The sequence below is a fragment of the Planococcus citri genome, chromosome 5 (genome assembly GCF_950023065.1).
Source record: "Planococcus citri chromosome 5, ihPlaCitr1.1, whole genome shotgun sequence".
NCBI classification, from domain to species: domain Eukaryota; kingdom Metazoa; phylum Arthropoda; class Insecta; order Hemiptera; family Pseudococcidae; genus Planococcus; species Planococcus citri.
The window spans coordinates 52,306,754-52,325,356 of record NC_088681.1 but is presented as its reverse complement, the minus strand read 5'-3'; the positions used below and the strand labels follow the sequence as shown (position 1 = coordinate 52,325,356).

General features: G+C 34.0%; 1 protein-coding gene across 3 annotated transcripts in view; it reads left to right on the top strand.

The window, feature by feature from the left end:
- Positions 1 to 18,603, top strand: part of LOC135846965 (cell adhesion molecule DSCAM-like) — a 640,919-nt gene that overhangs the window by 60,660 nt on the left and 561,656 nt on the right. For 2 of the 3 annotated variants that reach the window (XM_065366343.1, XM_065366341.1), the window contains exon 1: positions 10,232 to 10,770. The exons of the other annotated variant lie outside the window; for it this stretch is intronic. The gene's annotated coding sequence lies outside the window, so the exon portion shown is untranslated. Of the gene's footprint in view, positions 1 to 10,231; positions 10,771 to 18,603 lie in introns of those variants that run through there. 3 annotated transcript variants of the gene reach the window in all.

Below are 18,603 nucleotides of genomic sequence, written 5' to 3'. Positions count from 1 at the left end.
AGAGTTTTCAGAACTATTTTCAGAACATTCCATTGATATAATTTTCAATTTTAATTTCATTTTAGATCAAAAATATAGTAAATTCTGGAAATAAAACAGAAAAATCTGAAAATAAAAATTGAAAACTGAAAATGAAAGAGAAATTCTTTAACCTTACATCATAACAGCAAATTGGAAACTTTGAAAATGAAGTCGAAAACTGAAATTAAAAATGGAAAATTGAAATAAGTTTATAATTTCATTTTCAATTTTCAATTTTTTTAGCACTTTCAGATTCAGTTTTCAATTCCATTTGTGGTGAATGAATCACGAAAATGTCCTCAGAGCCATTGAAATTTTTTTTTTGAGTTCTCAGTGACTCCTTGGTGTATCCTGGTGACTTCTGGTGACAGATTCACCAGAAGTCACCAGGTGGGGTTTTCACTTTTTCCAGCTGAATTTGTGGTGAATAATACACCAGAATGCCCTATTGACCCTAGAAGTTGATTTCGAATATCTGGTAACTCCTGGGTGTGTCCTGGTGACTTCTGGTAACTTCTGGTGACAGATTCACCAGAAGTCACCAAGTGAGTTTTCGGATTTTTTAAGGTGGAGTCATGTATGTACCTACATAGAAAAAATCACAAAAATGTCCTCAGAGCCCTTGAAAATTTTTTTCAGTACTCGGTGACTCATTGGTGACACCAGAATGCCCTAATGACCCTAGAAATTGATTTCGAATATCTGGTGACTCCTTGGTGACTCCTGGTGACTTCTGGTGACAGATTCACCAAAAGTCACCAAGTGAGTTTAGACTTTTTTGAAGGTGATTTTAAGATAAAAAAAATCACCACAATATCCTCCTGACTCTAGAAATTGTGTCGAATTTCTGGTGACTGTGGTGAATCTGTCACCAGAAGTCACCAGGTGAGTTTTCGATTTTTTTTCCTGCTGCTGAATTTACGGTAAAAAACTCACTAGGATGTCCAAATGACTTCAGAAATTGTTTTCGAATATCTGGTGACGTCTTGGTTAATCCTGATGACTTCTGGTGTCAGATTCATCAGAACTTACCAAGTCATTTTTTGACTTTTTTCAGGTGAATTTAAGGTGAATAGATCACGAAAATGTCCACAGAACCTTTGATAACTTTTTTCAGGGCTCGGTGACTCCTTCGTGAATCCTGGTGACTTATGGTGACACATTCACCAGATTCACCAGAAGTCACCAGATGAGTTTTCGACTTTTTTCCAGCTGAATTTATGGTGAAAAATACACCAGAATGTCCTAATGACACTAGAAATTGTTTTAGAATATAATGGTGACCCATTGGTGAATCCTGGTGACTTGTGGTGTCAGATTCACCAGAACTCACCAAGTCAGTTTCTGACTTTCTTCAGGTGAATTTATAGTGAAGAAATCACGAAATTGTCGTCAGTGTCATTGGAAATTTTTTTGAGTGCTCAGTGACTCCTTGGTGAATCCTGGTGACAGATTCACCAGAAGTCACCAGATGAGTTTCAGACTTTTTTTCTGCTGAATTTATGGTGAGAAAATCACCAGAATGTCATAATGACCTCAGAAATTGTTTTCGAATATCTGGTGACTTCTGGTGTCAGATTCACCATGAACTCACCAAGTCAGTTTTTGAATTTTTTTCAGGGGAATTTATGGTGAATAGATCACGAAAATGTCCACAGAACCTTTGATAACTTTTTTCAGGGCTCGGTGACTCCTTCGTGAATCCTGGTGACTTATGGTGACACATTCACCAGATTCACCAGAAGTCACCAGATGAGTTTTCGACTTTTTTCCAGCTGAATTTATGGTGAAAAATACACCAGAATGTCCTAATGACACTAGAAATTGTTTTAGAATATAATGGTGACCCATTGGTGAATCCTGGTGACTTGTGGTGTCAGATTCACCAGAACTCACCAAGTCAGTTTCTGACTTTCTTCAGGTGAATTTATAGTGAAGAAATCACGAAATTGTCGTCAGTGTCATTGGAAATTTTTTTGAGTGCTCAGTGACTCCTTGGTGAATCCTGGTGACAGATTCACCAGAAGTCACCAGATGAGTTTCAGACTTTTTTTCTGCTGAATTTATGGTGAGAAAATCACCAGAATGTCATAATGACCTCAGAAATTGTTTTCGAATATCTGGTGACTTCTGGTGTCAGATTCACCATGAACTCACCAAGTCAGTTTTTGAATTTTTTTCAGGGGAATTTATGGTGAATAGATCACGAAAATGTCCACAGAACCTTTGATAACTTTTTTCAGGGCTCGGTGACTCCTTCGTGAATCCTGGTGACTTATGGTGACACATTCACCAGATTCACCAGAAGTCACCAGATGAGTTTTCGACTTTTTTCCAGCTGAATTTATGGTGAAAAATACACCAGAATGTCCTAATGACACTAGAAATTGTTTTAGAATATAATGGTGACCCATTGGTGAATCCTGGTGACTTGTGGTGTCAGATTCACCAGAACTCACCAAGTCAGTTTCTGACTTTCTTCAGGTGAATTTATAGTGAAGAAATCACGAAATTGTCGTCAGTGTCATTGGAAATTTTTTTGAGTGCTCAGTGACTCCTTGGTGAATCCTGGTGACAGATTCACCAGAAGTCACCAGATGAGTTTCAGACTTTTTTTCTGCTGAATTTATGGTGAGAAAATCACCAGAATGTCATAATGACCTCAGAAATTGTTTTCGAATATCTGGTGACTTCTGGTGTCAGATTCACCATGAACTCACCAAGTCAGTTTTTGAATTTTTTTCAGGGGAATTTATGGTGAATAGATCACGAAAATGTCGTCTGAGCCATTGAAAATTTTATTCAATTTCGTGTCCAGTTTTTACGTTTTACTTTTTTGAATTCTTGGTTTTATTTGTAGAATTTTAAATTTTTATTGCTAACGTTTTCGGTTTCATTTTCGGAGTGTTCAATTATTTTATTTTCAGTTTTTAATTCCATCTTCAGTATTCAATTTTAAATTTTAGTTTCAGTTCACAAATTTTATTTTCAAAGTTTTAATTATGAGCTTGAAAATGAAAATAAAATAAAAAACTCTAAAAAAAAAAGAAAATAGAAAATTCAACCAAAATTTCAAAATTCTCAGCTCAAAACTAAAACCGAGAACCCTGAAAATTAGAAAGCAAGTAGGTACACAACAGACCCTTTACGTACTTATTAAAATCAAAAACTAACGATTTTTTGAAATTTTATTGTAAAATTGAAATTTAGAGGAAAAGTCTGTTCACTATAGGTAGTTCAAAATAAAAATGAAAAATCTGAACATTAAATTGAAAATTCTGAAAACAAAGTACTAAAAACCCCTCAAAAAAATGAAAATTGAAGATGAAATTGAAAACTGATTTCGATTCCATTTTCAAGGTTTTCAGTAGGTGTTATGTTCAGGTCATTCCATTTCACCGTCAATTTTGAATTTCATTTTCCAATTTTATTTTCAAGTTTTTGTTTCATTTTCAGTTTGGGTTTTTTATTTTTAGAGTTTTCAATTCGTTTTTGATTCTGTTTTTCAATTTTACTTTCATTTTGCAGTCTCATCAAGAAGTTGCCAATTTTCATTTGAGGTGAGTGCCTATAGGTATAATTATAGGTACCATGTATTGGAGTTTTGCTTTAATTTTCAGAATTTTTGATTTAGTTTTTGATGATTTTGTTCTTATTTTTCTTCCTTCTTTGTTTCCATTCATGTCCATTTTGACTAAAAAAAAAACAAAAAACGCAGCAAAGAAGTATCTACTACAGCAAAGGAGTTGAATAAACGTTGTATTTTAAAAGCACAACTCACACGTATGTATTTATTCTACGTGTGCCCAGCTGATATAAACGAGCAACGGGATACTTGTTGCCGAATTATCGCGTTTCATTTTGATTAAATTTACCAATTTTCGTTCCATTTTATTTTTACGTTTTCGTAATAGCGTACTTCTAAAATTGCGTGAATTGAGCTAATAAACGCGCGTAGGTAGACGTTGTTTTTTTCTCATTTCTTTCTCCATTTTTTCCTCTAAAACTTTTCCTACTGTGTTTTCTTCCTTGCAGCAATTTGAAGAGAAAAAATAAAAGGAAAAAAAAAACGTTAAATCTAATCAAACATCATACATATATGTGAGCGAGAAAGAGAACGAGAGTTCGTGTCGGTCAAATTTGTTCCCTTCTTACAGTCTGTATATGTACAATGCTGCTGCTGTTGCAAATACATACCTACGAGTAACGTATACTAACAATAAACTATCGTTTTTCCTTAATCAGCCTAAAGGGTTTGGTGTGCAGGGCAGTGCGAGGCTCACTGTTGGGTAACAAAATCCAGCAATGAAAAATACACATAACAAATAAGAGTTTCATTTATTAAATTATTCTTGAAATGTGTCGTTGTGTGTGCTGTAGCAACAGTGTTTTGGAAAACATTTGTTTCTAATTACTTATGCGATTTAATCTGCTGGTTTTTTCTTTTCCTTATTTTCAAGGTTTCTTTTTTTTTTCACTTGTAACATTACTTAATGTTTATCTAGATTACAGAAAGCATTACGATTGTATGTAGTTTTTCTAGTGGTGAAATCATACTTTTTATTTCATTTTACTTTTTTTTTGTATTCATTCACTCGATTGAAAATATCAAAAAATGTTCATTTTTTTCATACGCTAAATCGATTCGATTTCATCATTAATAATTGAATTGAACTAAATCAGTTGATCAAAATTGGTATTTTTTTGTTTCAAACAAATTAAATGAAATTTTGAGTAGATAATTTTTCTAATTGAATTTATTTTAAAATCAGTAGTTTTTAGTCTACCTATCTACCCAACTACCTATCAAAATTTAGGTATTTCTATACTCTCATCTCTAACTATTGCGCACACTTCTGCCACATGCCACGAGATTAAAAATATAATCTTATTTTTACAAGACAACACGTGGACCTCTTGCAACCGCCACCATCGCCAGCAACTCAACAACACCAACCTCACTCAGCCAACTACCCTAAAATTGAAAATTTTCATCACTTGCAGAATTCATTACCACAAAACCGCACCGAACCGAGAATCTCGTCGCGATAAAGCAAATTCCAAAAATCTGGCCAAATTATAATTACATTTCGGTCCCAGTCTTACGTTAGCTCAACGCTATGGAACGTGCGAAATGAGAATCGCGAGAGGCAAGAGGGATGAAAAGAGAAAAAAATCAACGCAATTCGAAAAAATGCAAATTAAAAGTTGATTTTTCATTTACAAACGCGTTAATTATAAGCATTTCGCAGCTTCTGCCGATGACACTTGGCAGTGAAAAAGAAAAAAAGAAGAAAAGAGAATCCGTAAAATGGAGAAAGTTGGATAAAAAAAAAACACGTGAAAATTCTTTAGTTTTTTTTTTTGATTTCGTTATTAATGAAACGTTGCTACAATTTTTCTGCTGGAGCTAGCTTGAGTAACCAAATTGTAGATAGCTTTTATTTTCGAACATGTGTTTGTAGTAGATCACAAAATCCCTTTCTTCAGAATTAACTCGTTACCATATTTAAGGAGTTGAGGAGTCTAATTAAGACTAGAAGACAGGTGGAGGGACCTACTTTTTTTTTCAAAGAATGCAAAGTATACGATAAATCTAAATAATTGGCCAATTTTTTTTTTAATGAATACACGTGCATAATTTTCGAAAATTTGTCAATTTTTTTCAAAGTTTCCAAAAAGTCAAGATAATTTTCCAAATTTCTTGAAATCTTTTTCAAGTTTTTGGTAGCCAGACTGAATATTCTAAAATTAGATATAGACAAAGATTTTTTGTGGGGGCACGCTGAGGAATACAGTGCCCTCAAATTTCCCTCAAAGAAAATTTCCAAAATCGTCTACAAATTCCATAAAAACTGAATGAAATGAAAGAATTTGGGGGAATTTGACAAAAAACAGAATTATGTGAGCAAAAACTATGAATTTTGTTTGGCAAATATTTGGAAACAAAAAGAGGGCTTTTTAACCAGGCAAGACAAAAATCAATGCTTTTTGGATGTTTTTGCAAAAAAGCACGAGTTTTTTTCAGAAATTTTGGCAAAAAAACAATAAAACTTTTTGTCAACTCATCAAAAATTGACACTCTTTGACAATTCTGACAAAAACCGAATTTTTTGATAATCTTGGCAAATAACATGATTTTTTTGGGGAATCTGTGCAAGAGCAGGACTGTTTGACTATTTTGACAAAAATTGAAGCTTTTTGACATTTTTTGACAACTTTTCCAATTTTAGATTTGGGAAAATTAGGAAAACAACAACACAATTTTATAAGAAAGTTTCATCCCAATAAAATATAACTTTTGTTTGATAATTTTTAAACAAAAAAAAGACTTTTTAAACAGATAAGGCAGAAATCAATTCTTTTCGGATGTTTGTAGTGATGAGGGACTACAAAAAATTAGGACTCACAAGTTACAACATTCGAGAGTTGGCGTTCCCCCAGAAAAGAAGTTTGACAAATAATTAAAGGCTTGGATGTACATTGTAGATATTTGAAAATTGATCAGATGTTTCCAAATTTTTAAAAGTTGATAGAGTGATACTTGGGATTACTGGGATAGGGTAATTATTCCTTAGAGAAGGAATAATTACCTTGTCCTGGATAGCTTGAAGTAGGTAGATGGGTACAATAAAACTAGTCTTTCTATGCACAGAATCATTCGAAAATACCAAATAAATACATACACAAAATCGATGAGTTAGTTATAAGAATAATTTGAAAATACATTGTAAGGATAAATCAATTATAAAATAATACTAGAATTATTTTATAATGGACAGAAGCCTTTGCTCGCATCTTACGACTCGCGTTAGTGAATAGAAAAATCTTAATAATGATGTTAGATTTTTAAGCTTAATTATTATTAATTAGTGATGAAGTAACGTAAAATTAATAAGACACGGTTAGGTTATGCCTTTTGTCTAAGTCTTAAGATCCACACCTATAGGGAAAAAGTGCATTAATTAAACTAAGTAAATAAGCATACCTACTTATTTCACTACTTACTTATTGACACTGTACTTATTTTCTGTCTCTTTCGCGGATTCTACTCAAGCTAAGAGCATTGACAGGAATGGATTACACAAAGTTCTTATTATTTGAGAGGTACCTCCGATGACTGGTGAGATTGGAGAAACATCCATTGTTCCATAATTAATAAACATAATTATTAATCACGTTAAATGGCACGAATTATCCACTTAGACAGTGGGCTAGGCCAGAAAAGAGGGACGGATGGGAAAAGCTCCGTTGCTTTTACGTCTATATATTGACAAGGAACCAGCCATCGCGAGCAGGGCTGTTAAATTACCGTAATTTATTCACTGGTAAACTACAGCGGTAAAATACGGTAAAATACGGTATTTATGGTATTTTACAATTTTGAATATGAAGAGTTATTTGTAGTTTGACTTCAAAGTTCTGAACTTCTGACCTGCCTATGAAGTAAATTTTCAGTTGTTTTAGGTGTTATTAGAGATTATAGGCAATTTTCCATGGACATTTTTTGGAAATTTATGGAGAAAATTTTTGGTAACTTTCAAATCATAAATTTCCATGGAAAATTTGGAAATTTATTGGGGAAAGATGGAAAAAAAGTGTTCAATTTGGCTTTTTGGTAAACTATGGTAAAATACGGTAATAAACTTGTTGGGGTATTTCCAACCTTTCCCTCCCTGGAGTGCCCTCCACACTCTAACACTCTCGAGGGCCTCACTAGAATCGGGGACTAAATAGCCTAAGCTATGATGGAAGCCAACAATGTACCATATAATACCCAAATAAGGAACAATCCAGTTGCTTACTAACGTTTATTATATAAGGCACAAATGGTCAGACGGTCATACGTCTGACACGATACAATAGCAAGTATTGTTCTGCTGAGCATTCCTTTATAGACGGATAGCGGCCAGCGTTAAAGCTGCTTCGTCAAAGATAATAAAAGAACTGCACAGAGGCAGGAGCTTTCGGCAGGGTCTACCTCTGGTTGGAACTAATCCACCAGAGGGCGCTAATCCAGTTAGCTTACCCCCAGCCTGGGCATAATTACCCCACTAGGTAGGTAACTAGGAGTCCCTAGTCCCCACTACAAACTTTTGGTAAAATATGGTAGGTAATAGATTTTTGGTAAAATACTGTAAAATACCGCCGTAATTTACCAACATAAGTTACCTTACAGCCCTGATCACGAGTAACCATAACCAAGTAAAGTTGCTGGTAGGAGATTCGATGCACGAGCACTCCAGCTACAATACATGGATATCTACATATAAATAGTTCCCCACATTACCATACTTCTCCAGTCTATAAGGGAGATCATTTTATTAACTGCTAGGGCTATCAGGGCATATTTCCTCATATCAAAGTCTGAAATTGAATATCAAAATTTCAAAAATTTGTCATTTTTCAAGAAGTTTTTAAAACTTTGATTTTTTCCCAATTCTCAAAAGTTTGAAAAGTCAGAAAAAATATTGCAAAATTAGAGGTTCTGAATACTTATTGAGTTATTGAGAATTAATGAAACTCTTTCCAAAGTTTTTGAAAGTCTGATATTATGATGCAAAAAATTTGTCGGAGTTGAGAAAATCAATTTTTTCCATGTTTTTAGAAGTCTTAAAGGAACATGAAATGAATAATTTAGTACTGTAAACTTTTTTTTCAAGATTTCAAAATTGAGTCTCAAAAGGATCAGCGTCTTAAGAATTTTAGAAAAACCCCCAAAACAAAAAATAAGTATATCTGTGTCAAAGTCAAAAAATATGAAAATAAATTGAAAACAGAAAATGAAAATGAAAATTCTGAATATTGAATCAAAAACATCATAATAAACGGAGAACTCTGACCTTTTTTGGAGGAGGGGGGATAGGAGTGTTTGTAATTGCATGATTATTACACCCGTTGTGTGAGAGCTTATATCCAGTTGGTTAGATTGTGTTTTTTGATTAGATCAATGAATTTTTTAATTTCTGAAGGGTTGTGTGGTATGAATAAGGGGCTTTCATCTGATTGTAGGGGTAGTCGCAGAATTGGCATGTGGGTTTTGGGGCCCTTTCATAGAGGTACTCGTGAGGGGTTTGTGTGTGGCTGATTCTGAAATCTCAATCTGGTTACAATGATTTCTTCTAGTTTCCTTATTTACTTAGTTGAGATAGACTTTTCAAAGGTTGAATTGCTTCTTTATGGTGATAGAGCTTGTTTGATGTTTGGAGGGACCAAAAGTTTTGCCTTTTCTCAAGTGTGTTCAAGGTGAATAAAATTTAAAGCTCTGAAAATGGAATCAAAAACCAAAATTTGAAATCTTAGACCTAAATAAAATCAAAAACTGGAAATTAAATTGAAAATTTTGAAAATTGAGTAGGTATAGAACTGAAAATAAAATTAAAAAATTAAGGAGAGTACGTATAATTGAAAATTTTGAAACTAAAAACGTACGCAAGACTTGGAAAATGAGGTGAGGACATCTCTGGAAATTAAATTTTAGATATCTACTTATTTCATTTTAATGATCATTTTAGATTATTTCTACTTCAATTTTGATTAGGTATAGAAATCCATTAATTTTTTGTTTGACTAGACTATAGATCTACTTCTCTCTTATCTACAAAATCGAAAAAAGACATGAAAAAAACCATGAAAAATGAGTGTTTGTGGGTATTGATTTCCGCTATTTTTTCACTTCGCAACATAACGTAATAAATCTTCGAAGCATCTGTTCGATTTCAAAAATTAATCCGGCTGACCACAGATAATTTATACTTTTCACGAGCTTCTGCAACTCTTTGCGATCACACACTCGCATTCGAACACACATTTACAGTTCTTTTTCAAAGTACTTCCACATTCACAGCTTGCGGCGAGGTAGAAGTACATACGATCGTAGCTCACTCCTGGCGCAGAACTCCCATAGAAAAAAATTTCGCGTAAAAATTTCACGCGAGCTACCAGCTTAGGTACTTCTCTGTTGGACCCCTTTGTACTATCCGAACCAGCGACCGAATATTCGTATCCGCGGGTATTTTCCAAGACTAGGGATGGTTCGAAGGGTTGAAGCCGGGTACACAACGTTTGCAAATGTGAAAGCGCCGAGGGTGAGTTGAAAGGTGCGGCGGCGCGAATGCTACAGTGTCGGGCCGGTGAGCCGAATTCAGCCGATTTCGGACGAATGCCGAAATCCCAAAATCTCCAGCTATAATCTGCGACTTGTAATCAGTTTCGCGGTACTTGTTCCATGTTTTGGAAGTCGTGTCATATGCGAATCGAAACCGTGTGTATTTTGCGTACGTAAATATTCTGGTTTTATTTTTTTCGGCTCGGATTCGAAATCTCGTGTCGTGCGGTTTTTTGCTCGATCATATTTAACGAATTTATTTCAGAAGTTCTTCGACGATCTAGAGATATTTGGAAAAACGGCCAGATAATTTTCATACCGGTGAAATTTTCTTCCTCGAGGTGTAATTTTTTCATCTATCATCGTCATGTGAAGAAATTTTATCATATCGCGAAGTGTTCTTTTTACTCTACATTTTTCATGGCGTTAGTTTTACATTTTTCGGTTAATTATTCTCGGTGAATTTTTTCCCATCGTGAGACAAGTTCGCTCCAATTTTTTTTCGTTTTTTATTTCGAGTTTTTATAACCAGTTGTTGTGGTGCTTTTGTACGTGAAAATATGATTAGCAGAAGTGCTATTATTTATACGATGTGGTATTTCAAAAACGGACATACACTTCCGGCTGTAATCTAACGACACGTAAGTTTTACATCATTGTGTAGTTTTTTTCCCCACATTCTGTATAAATTTGAAAGGAAAGTTTACCTATATTTTTTTTTCTCGCATCGTGAAAGCTGCGAAATTACACAAGTTGAACTGGAGTATAAATTGAGAGCCAATCGAACAGCTCGTTATATCGAATTGAGAAAAAAAAACTCGAGGGTTTTTCAAGAGCGGTTTTAATTAATTAGCGTGTCTCGAGTGTTTCATCGCCTGAGTATTTACCCAATTACCAAGTGTACTCCAATGGCTCGAGTGATTGTTTTAGCCGTTTGATGAAAATCTCCTCCGAGTGTTGTAATACGATGATGCTGGAATTCCTCAAAATTTATACAAGATTACTGAATGAAATCGAGGTCGAGGTTGCTTTTTCGTTTTGTAAGCGAGGATGACGATGAAAATATAAAAATTGGGTTTATTTTTCGCGGAGATTGTGTATAATTTTTCTCTCTTTTATTTGTTTTTTTTTTTTTTGGTTCATCGTTCTAATTTTTTTTCTAAAATAAAATTTCTGAGTTTCTGTGAAATCCTCAGATTTTGTTTTGAAAAAATTCCAAGTTCATTTTACAGCTAGAATATGGAAAGAAAGAGAATCTAAATTTTGAAGAATTTTTTTTAAAAAAAGAGTCTTCTTTAAAATTGAAAATGTTGTCGAATTTTATGAGAAGGTTTCTCAGTTTTTCAATGGATTTTTACATAATTGTTTTGCTCTTATTTTACAAGAGAAAAATGACTTGAAAAAAAAAACAAACAAAAAATTTTGCTAAAAAACACTGTCCCCTTCCCATTTTTTCTGCCATGGAAACAAAATAAAATAGGTACCTGAATTTCGTTTTCAACGAAAATTCGGTAAAAATAGATTTGACTGTAGAAATTTATCACCCACAAACCCTGATTAAGTTGAAATTTGGCCTATTGAAAGAGCACGTCATTGAAATTTTAGGAATAGCCTACCTTCATTTCAAGCGATCAAAAATATTTTTTTGATTTTTGAATATTTTTTGAGAATGTTGAAAATAATCTCGAAACAAAAATCTGAAACTCGGTTTAGAAAGTAAAGCAGTTCTTCTCTCCCCTTCCCTCCAAATTTGGATCATTTTCGAGCCAATTTGAATCCCAATGTCAAAAAATCTCAAATAAAAAAAAATCGTCAATTTGTGTAGCACATTGATAGGTAATTCAGAATTTTTTCAGGAGACTCCGGTTTGGTTTGAAAGTGGTTTGAATACTTTCTGGACAGGTGAATTTCAGAGGAAGCAAAAGTATTGAGTAATTTTTTCAAAAATAGACAATTTGGGATTTTTTTCCACAAAATTAGAGATTTTTAATTTCTAAAAAAATACGATACTCTTTTCAATTGATTCAGAATGTCGAATCATGAAATGAAATTATACATTTTCGAGCTTCCATTATGACGTCGTTTTCTGAAGACCTTTGAAAGTATCTGATGGAAAAAAGTCAACCTTGGCTGTAGGCTTTTAAAAAAAGATAGCGATTGATTTGAGGGGAAAAGAGGAGAGGTCAGTTTTAGAGACTTGAGAACATTCTAAGTAAATTTTTCTCAAAAATGTACGATTTGGGATTTTAAAATAATTTCATACTTTCAACTTGTGAAAAAAAAACTCTCATTGGATTGGGATTCACCTGCCCTAATCGATTCTGAAAGTCGAAGTAATCGATGCTCCACACGGGCTCGAAAATGGTCGAATCTGAAGAGGGGGACCATTTCAGATTTTTATCCAAAGATTTACCCTTTTATAAAAATTGGTGCATCGATGAAATATTTCCTCAATTTTTGAAGATTTACCAGAAATCAAAAAATTAATTTTAGCACCTCAAAATTTGGTTCTTGTGAGATCGAGTCCTTTTAACTTACATCAACATCAATAGGTGAATAATTATCAGTTAAGTATGTCAAGTTGAGATTTTTTTCCAAATTTTGGTTTTGTCAATTTTTTTTTTTTATTTTTTGAATAGACGAGATTTTTTTATTTTAAAGATTCGTGAAAACAACAACGAGCGATCTTTGAATTATTTCACTGCTAATAAATGCATAAGTAAGTAGGTATCAGTGAATAGGTAGATAGGTAAATTATGTCAATTATTTTTCAATTCTCGATTTTTTTTTGTCTACGATTCGTCTTATTCAATTTTAAATTCTGTTCAGAGGAATGTTGAGACAGAAGGAACATTCTTATTGCCTTTTTGTTTCATTTGTTTGTTAGTTTTTTTTCAAATAAAACAAATAAAAATTTGAAAATTCATTGCTAAAATTGACATCGACGATATTTTCCAAACACAGACAGAGTTCAAAAAACGCTAATTCGTCGAAAGAAAAACAAATAGTTCACGTTGTTTTCAACGTTGCTAAATTTTTTCTATTCCAACTGAAAAAATCTCGTTCGTCGTGAAAAATTCCAATCGCGGAAAAACGTAAAAAATCTCGTAAAATCGTCAAATTAAATTTACCCAGCATAAAGAAAAAAATTGCTCCTTATAAATTTGTAGGTACCCAGCAAAAAAAAACCGTATCTTTTAATAGTGGTACTTACTCGTAAGAAAGGTAAAGGGAAAAAAGAACGACCCAATACCTAACACAATTTTTTTTTAAGTGTCTTCGTCTATAAAAACGCCATTTTTGGAACGCAGTACATACACAAAAATACAGTAAGAATTCACGAAGTCATAATATTATTTTTCAATTGTAAATAATTTTACTATCACTTATTGTTTTTTTTTCTTCCTCTTTCAACTCAAATTAGGCTATAAGAATGTTAAGTTTTTGTTCAACGAAGAAAAATCGTATAAATCTAGATTTTGCAGCGGAAAACCTTATGTTTTTTTTCATTCGTTCGTCGTCGTCGTCGTCGTCGTCGGTACAATTGAATGGCAAGCTCACGACAACATGCAATAGCTGCTTGTGTAGATGTAAAAGTATTGAATAAACTTATGTATTAGGTCGTTTTTAGTGTGCGCGCTTGTTTTTATTTCAAGCGTATATGTCACTTTAGATTTTAATCAATTCGAAATGGTTCAATTTATTAGGCCTGTGCCTTATATTTCGCTGCTGCCTGCTTGCTTCTTGTGAGTAAACCATCGCGTATGTGCCTCTATAACTTTTGTATGCGAATACAACGTTTCGTTCGTGGCGTCGAATTTCAATGCGAATTTTTCTCGCCTTTTTTTCCCTCCTCGACGTGCACTGCCTGATGCCTCTTCTCCTATATATACCGATGACGACGATACTTCGAGACGTACGTATTAAGGGTTTTGATGATTTCTCAAGTGCTTGAGAGAAGAATGTGTGTAAAAATACTGCTGGAAAAGAGATAACGTTTGTGAAGATATTATAAAGGCTTTGGTGGTGATTGAAAGAAAATTGCGTAGATTTTTTTTGGAGAATTTTACAGGTTTTTGTTTGTAATGGAAGAATTGAAAGTGTGATTTACGAGATGCTGGTGAAATATTATGTTGGGTGTATTATTTCGATTTTCGGGTGAGAAAATTCGAGAAATTTGTGTGACGTGTGTGATTGGATGTTTCGAGTGAATTTGTCGAAAGTTCGATTTATCTCCATAGTTAGAGTAAGCCCCGTTTTGGAAGAAGCAGTCAAATAGTTCCAACGAGGAAACTACTCGAAATGTCTGTCTCCAAGTTGAAAAAACCTGGTTTGAAAATTCTTCAACCAAGTTGACTAAAATTGATTTTTTCATTTTTTGAGAATTTTTAAAATCTAAAAATTAGTGATTTTATTTGTTTTTTCTTTTTGATTTTTTTTTTTTTTTGTAGTGAAGAATAATATGCAAATTAGTTCTAAAAGTTGATATTGCGACTTCTTCTCCAAAACTGAAATCCATCAATTTTAGCCGTTTTAAAAATTTCAGAGCAATTTTCGTTTTATCCAAAAGCCTGGAAATCAATTTTTGGTGGTTAGAAATTAAGCTCTGGATTTTTAAAAATCCAAGCAATTTAATTTTTTTGCAATTCGTGTTTTTTTTCAATAAATTGATTTTCCAGTAAGAATGATGCAAATCAGTTCTAAAGCTGTTGTCAATTCTCTCTCTCTGTGAGAGAAAAAATTTCACCAATTCCAAAGATTTTGCAGTCTTTATCTGCGATTTTCGATTTCTCCAGATATTTTGAATTTTTTAGAAGTCGCAGAAATTAATTTTGGCATAAAAACATTTACTCTTGGCTAATTTTTGACCTTTTCAATGAGTTTGCGACTGTAGCGATTTCCAGCTGGATGTCTCGAAGTGTATTCTATGGAAACGAAAGAAGGCCAATGTTGAAAACGTTTCTATGAAATTATATTACCTGAAAATTTTTTCAATTGACTACTATTCGACTTTTTCAGGACTCGCGGAGGAAAAATTTAAACGCAGCACTTCATCTATTTGTTTGATATCTTCGGAATGCTCACAGGTGAAAATTTTCAAGTTTTTAATTTCAAAAAAATTTCTTGACATTCAGAAAAAAATCTTGAATGTTTCTGAACATTTTGATGCAGGGAAGTTGAATTGAAGGAATTACAAATAATTAGTCGGGGAGCCCGCTTAAGGATCTATTGCACCTTCCCCCTCCATCCTCTGGGACAACTTTTTTCTTGAAGGGACAGTTCCTAAGGAACATTTCTAGCCCTTGTACTAAAAAAAAGTGGCCCTACTTACAAAATGGCGGCCATTGTGATTGACAGGTTAGCCGAAATCGCAGATTTTGCGTTCCAACATAGAATTTGCACAACATTTTTCAAACCGTACATACAAAGGTAGGTCGAAAGATCAGGCAAAAATTTATCATCTGTCAAAATTTCAAGTGCTGAAGTGCGTTTTTCGATTTTTGGTGAATTTTTGAAAATCAAATTTAGGCCAATTAGGGAAAAAATCAAAATTTTACCAAATTGACCGAGAAAGCTGAAATTTGGTATATACCCTATTTTTTCGACACACTAAATTGATTGGAAACGATTTCAAACCGTTTTTGAGCAGTTCTGGAGCCTCCAGCAGATTTTTAGAACACGAAATTCCCACAAAATTTCATCAAATGGAGTTTGATAACCGAAATTTACTTTGCAAACTAATTTCAATACGCTACGAAGTCAACTGCAGAGGGATTTCAAGTCGTTTTGGAGCCTCCAGCAGATTTTTGAAACTTGAAATTTCCCCAAAATGTCATTTAACGGAGATGGAAAGTCGAAATTCATTCTGTAAACTAATTTCAATACGCTACGAAGTCGACTGCTGGTGGATTTCAAGTCGTTTTGGAGCTTCCAGCGACTTTTTGAAAGGTCGTATGGCGTTTCTTGGAAAATTTAAATTTCCAAAAAGTAGCTGGAAGCTTCAAAACCACTTGAAACCAGCATGTAGTCGACTTCATGTCGTATTGAAATTGGTTTGCGAAATAAATTTCAGCTTGCCAACTCCATTTGGTAAAATATACCGAGAATTTCAAGTTTCAAAAATCTACTGGAATCTCCAGCAATTTTTAAAAAGTTGCTGGAGGCTCCAAAATGACTCGAACCCACCTGAAGTCGTCTTCTGAGGGTGTTAAAATTGGAGTGTAGAGTAAATTTCAGCTTTCCATCTCCATTTTTGTTGAAATTTTGTAAAAATTTGAAGTTTAAAAAATCTGCTGGAGGCTCCAGTGATTTTCAAAAAATTGCTGGAGGCTCCAAAACGATTTGAAATTCACCTGCATTACTTCGTATCGCATTGAAATCAGTTTGCTAAATAAATTTCAGCTTTCCAACTCCATTTAGTTTCAAAAATCTGCTGGAAGCTCCAGAACTGCTCAAAAACGGTTTGAAATCGTTTCCAATCGATTTGGCGTGTGGAAAATAGGATACCTGTATCCCAAATTTCATCTTTCTTGGCCAACTTGGTAAAATTTTGATTTTTTCCCTCATTATTGGCCTAAATCTGATTTTTAAAAATTCACCGAAAATCGAAAAACGCACTTTAGCACTTGAAATTTTGACAGGTGATGAATTATTGTCTAATCTTTTGATCTACCTTTGTACGGTTTGAAAAATTTCGTGCAAGTCCTATGTTGGAACGCAAAATCTGCGATTTCGGCTAACCTGTCAATCAAAATGGCCGCCATTTTGTAAGTAGGGCCACTTTTTTTTGAGACCAGGGCTAGAAATGTTCCTTAGGACTCCCCCTTTAAGAAAAAAGTTGTCCCGGAGGATCTACGGTGGTGCGGGGGGGTGCAATAGATCCTTAAGCGGACTCCCCGACTATCATCATACCCTCTCTACTGAGTGATGCTTTTTTTTCAATCTATAACAATTAATGAATTTTTTTGGAGAGTTCATTTTCGAAATATGTGTACTTAGTACTTACCTATTTGAAAAGACTGAAAATTCGATTATTGGAAATGGGATATTGCTCGAAATTTTACTGTCTATACTGGGCCAGATTTCTATAGATATAATGGGAATTTTTCTTCCTGAGGAATTCTCGAAAATCTTTTTGATCTATCAAATTTAGGCACAGTAAAGAGAAAAATAATCAACCTCATTTTACGCGAAACGAAGGATTATATGTACATCGAAAAATAAACAAAACAAAGCAAAACAAATCCCTGTATAGAAAAACGATATCGCGAAACAGAACGTGGGTAGTGGAGAAAAAATCTAAAACGAGGTATTTTTCTCATTTTTGTGTAATATATTTACGATGGGTACGTGTTTTGCTTGGGAATAATCGAAAATGATCGTATTTCCATATTTCACCATGTAATTAACTTTTTCACGTTGCACAACGCTTCTCTTTTAATCTTCAGAATTCGTTATACCAACCGAAAAAGGTAGGTACGAAAAAGATAGGGAACCTTTGAACAGCACAGTTGGGGCATTGAAAAAGCGTCTTTTTCTCGATAAATTATCGAAATGATTATTCATTTTTTCGTCGTTAATACTCATTCAAATACTCACAAATCATTCGACCGAGGAAATGCGACAGAGCAGGGAGGGGGGGGGTGTTGTCAACGAAATATGAAACAAGACAGCACCTACCCTCCTTCGTGGCATATTTTTTCGTCTTCGATTTGTATGTAACCCAATCTCAAGCAATAGGGGAGTCGTCGATTGGCTTAGTGGAGATGTTGACTCGAGGGTAGAAATTCACAGAGAGAAGAGGAGAACAGTATCGTGTTTTATTTTCAACACCAGAGTTGGATTAAATTTTGCAATTTTCAACAAATAAATGAACCGTGTTAAGGTGTACGTGCCCTGTCTTTAAACGCACCCAAAACGAAAACTAAAGAAAGTGGAGATACCAGTCCCCCTCACCCTTCCATATTGCTGTTCTTCAAACACTTACACTTACACCTTTTGCAGCATAGCAATAAGTATAAGAATGAGAAAGTGACGAAAATGAGTTTTAAAACAGAGAAAAGACTCGACTCGACTCGAGTTATAAATAATTTCTTTATCTAAAATGCCCTATCAGTTTACTACTACGTAACGCGTGGCTTCTTTTATTTTCCTTCTCGTCATCGTCGTCATCATCAGCTCATCTCGCTGTCTATTGAAAATCTCGATGAGAACACCTCCACCAGAGAGGCTTTTCAAGTTGGCTTTTTTTTCTCTCTCTCTCCGTTGTTCGCGCGGATCTTTACTTTGAAAACTTCTTTGTTTATGTTTAGGCTTTTGTATCGCTGCTTTAGGTTTTTTTTTGCCATTTTTACATTGCAACTTTATCATCTTGTGTAAAAAAAAAAGAGGAGAAGGGAAGCAAAGAAGCGTAATTACGATTATAATAATACTGTAAAAAGTACACGAATACAGAGAAACTTTTGGGAGAGAAC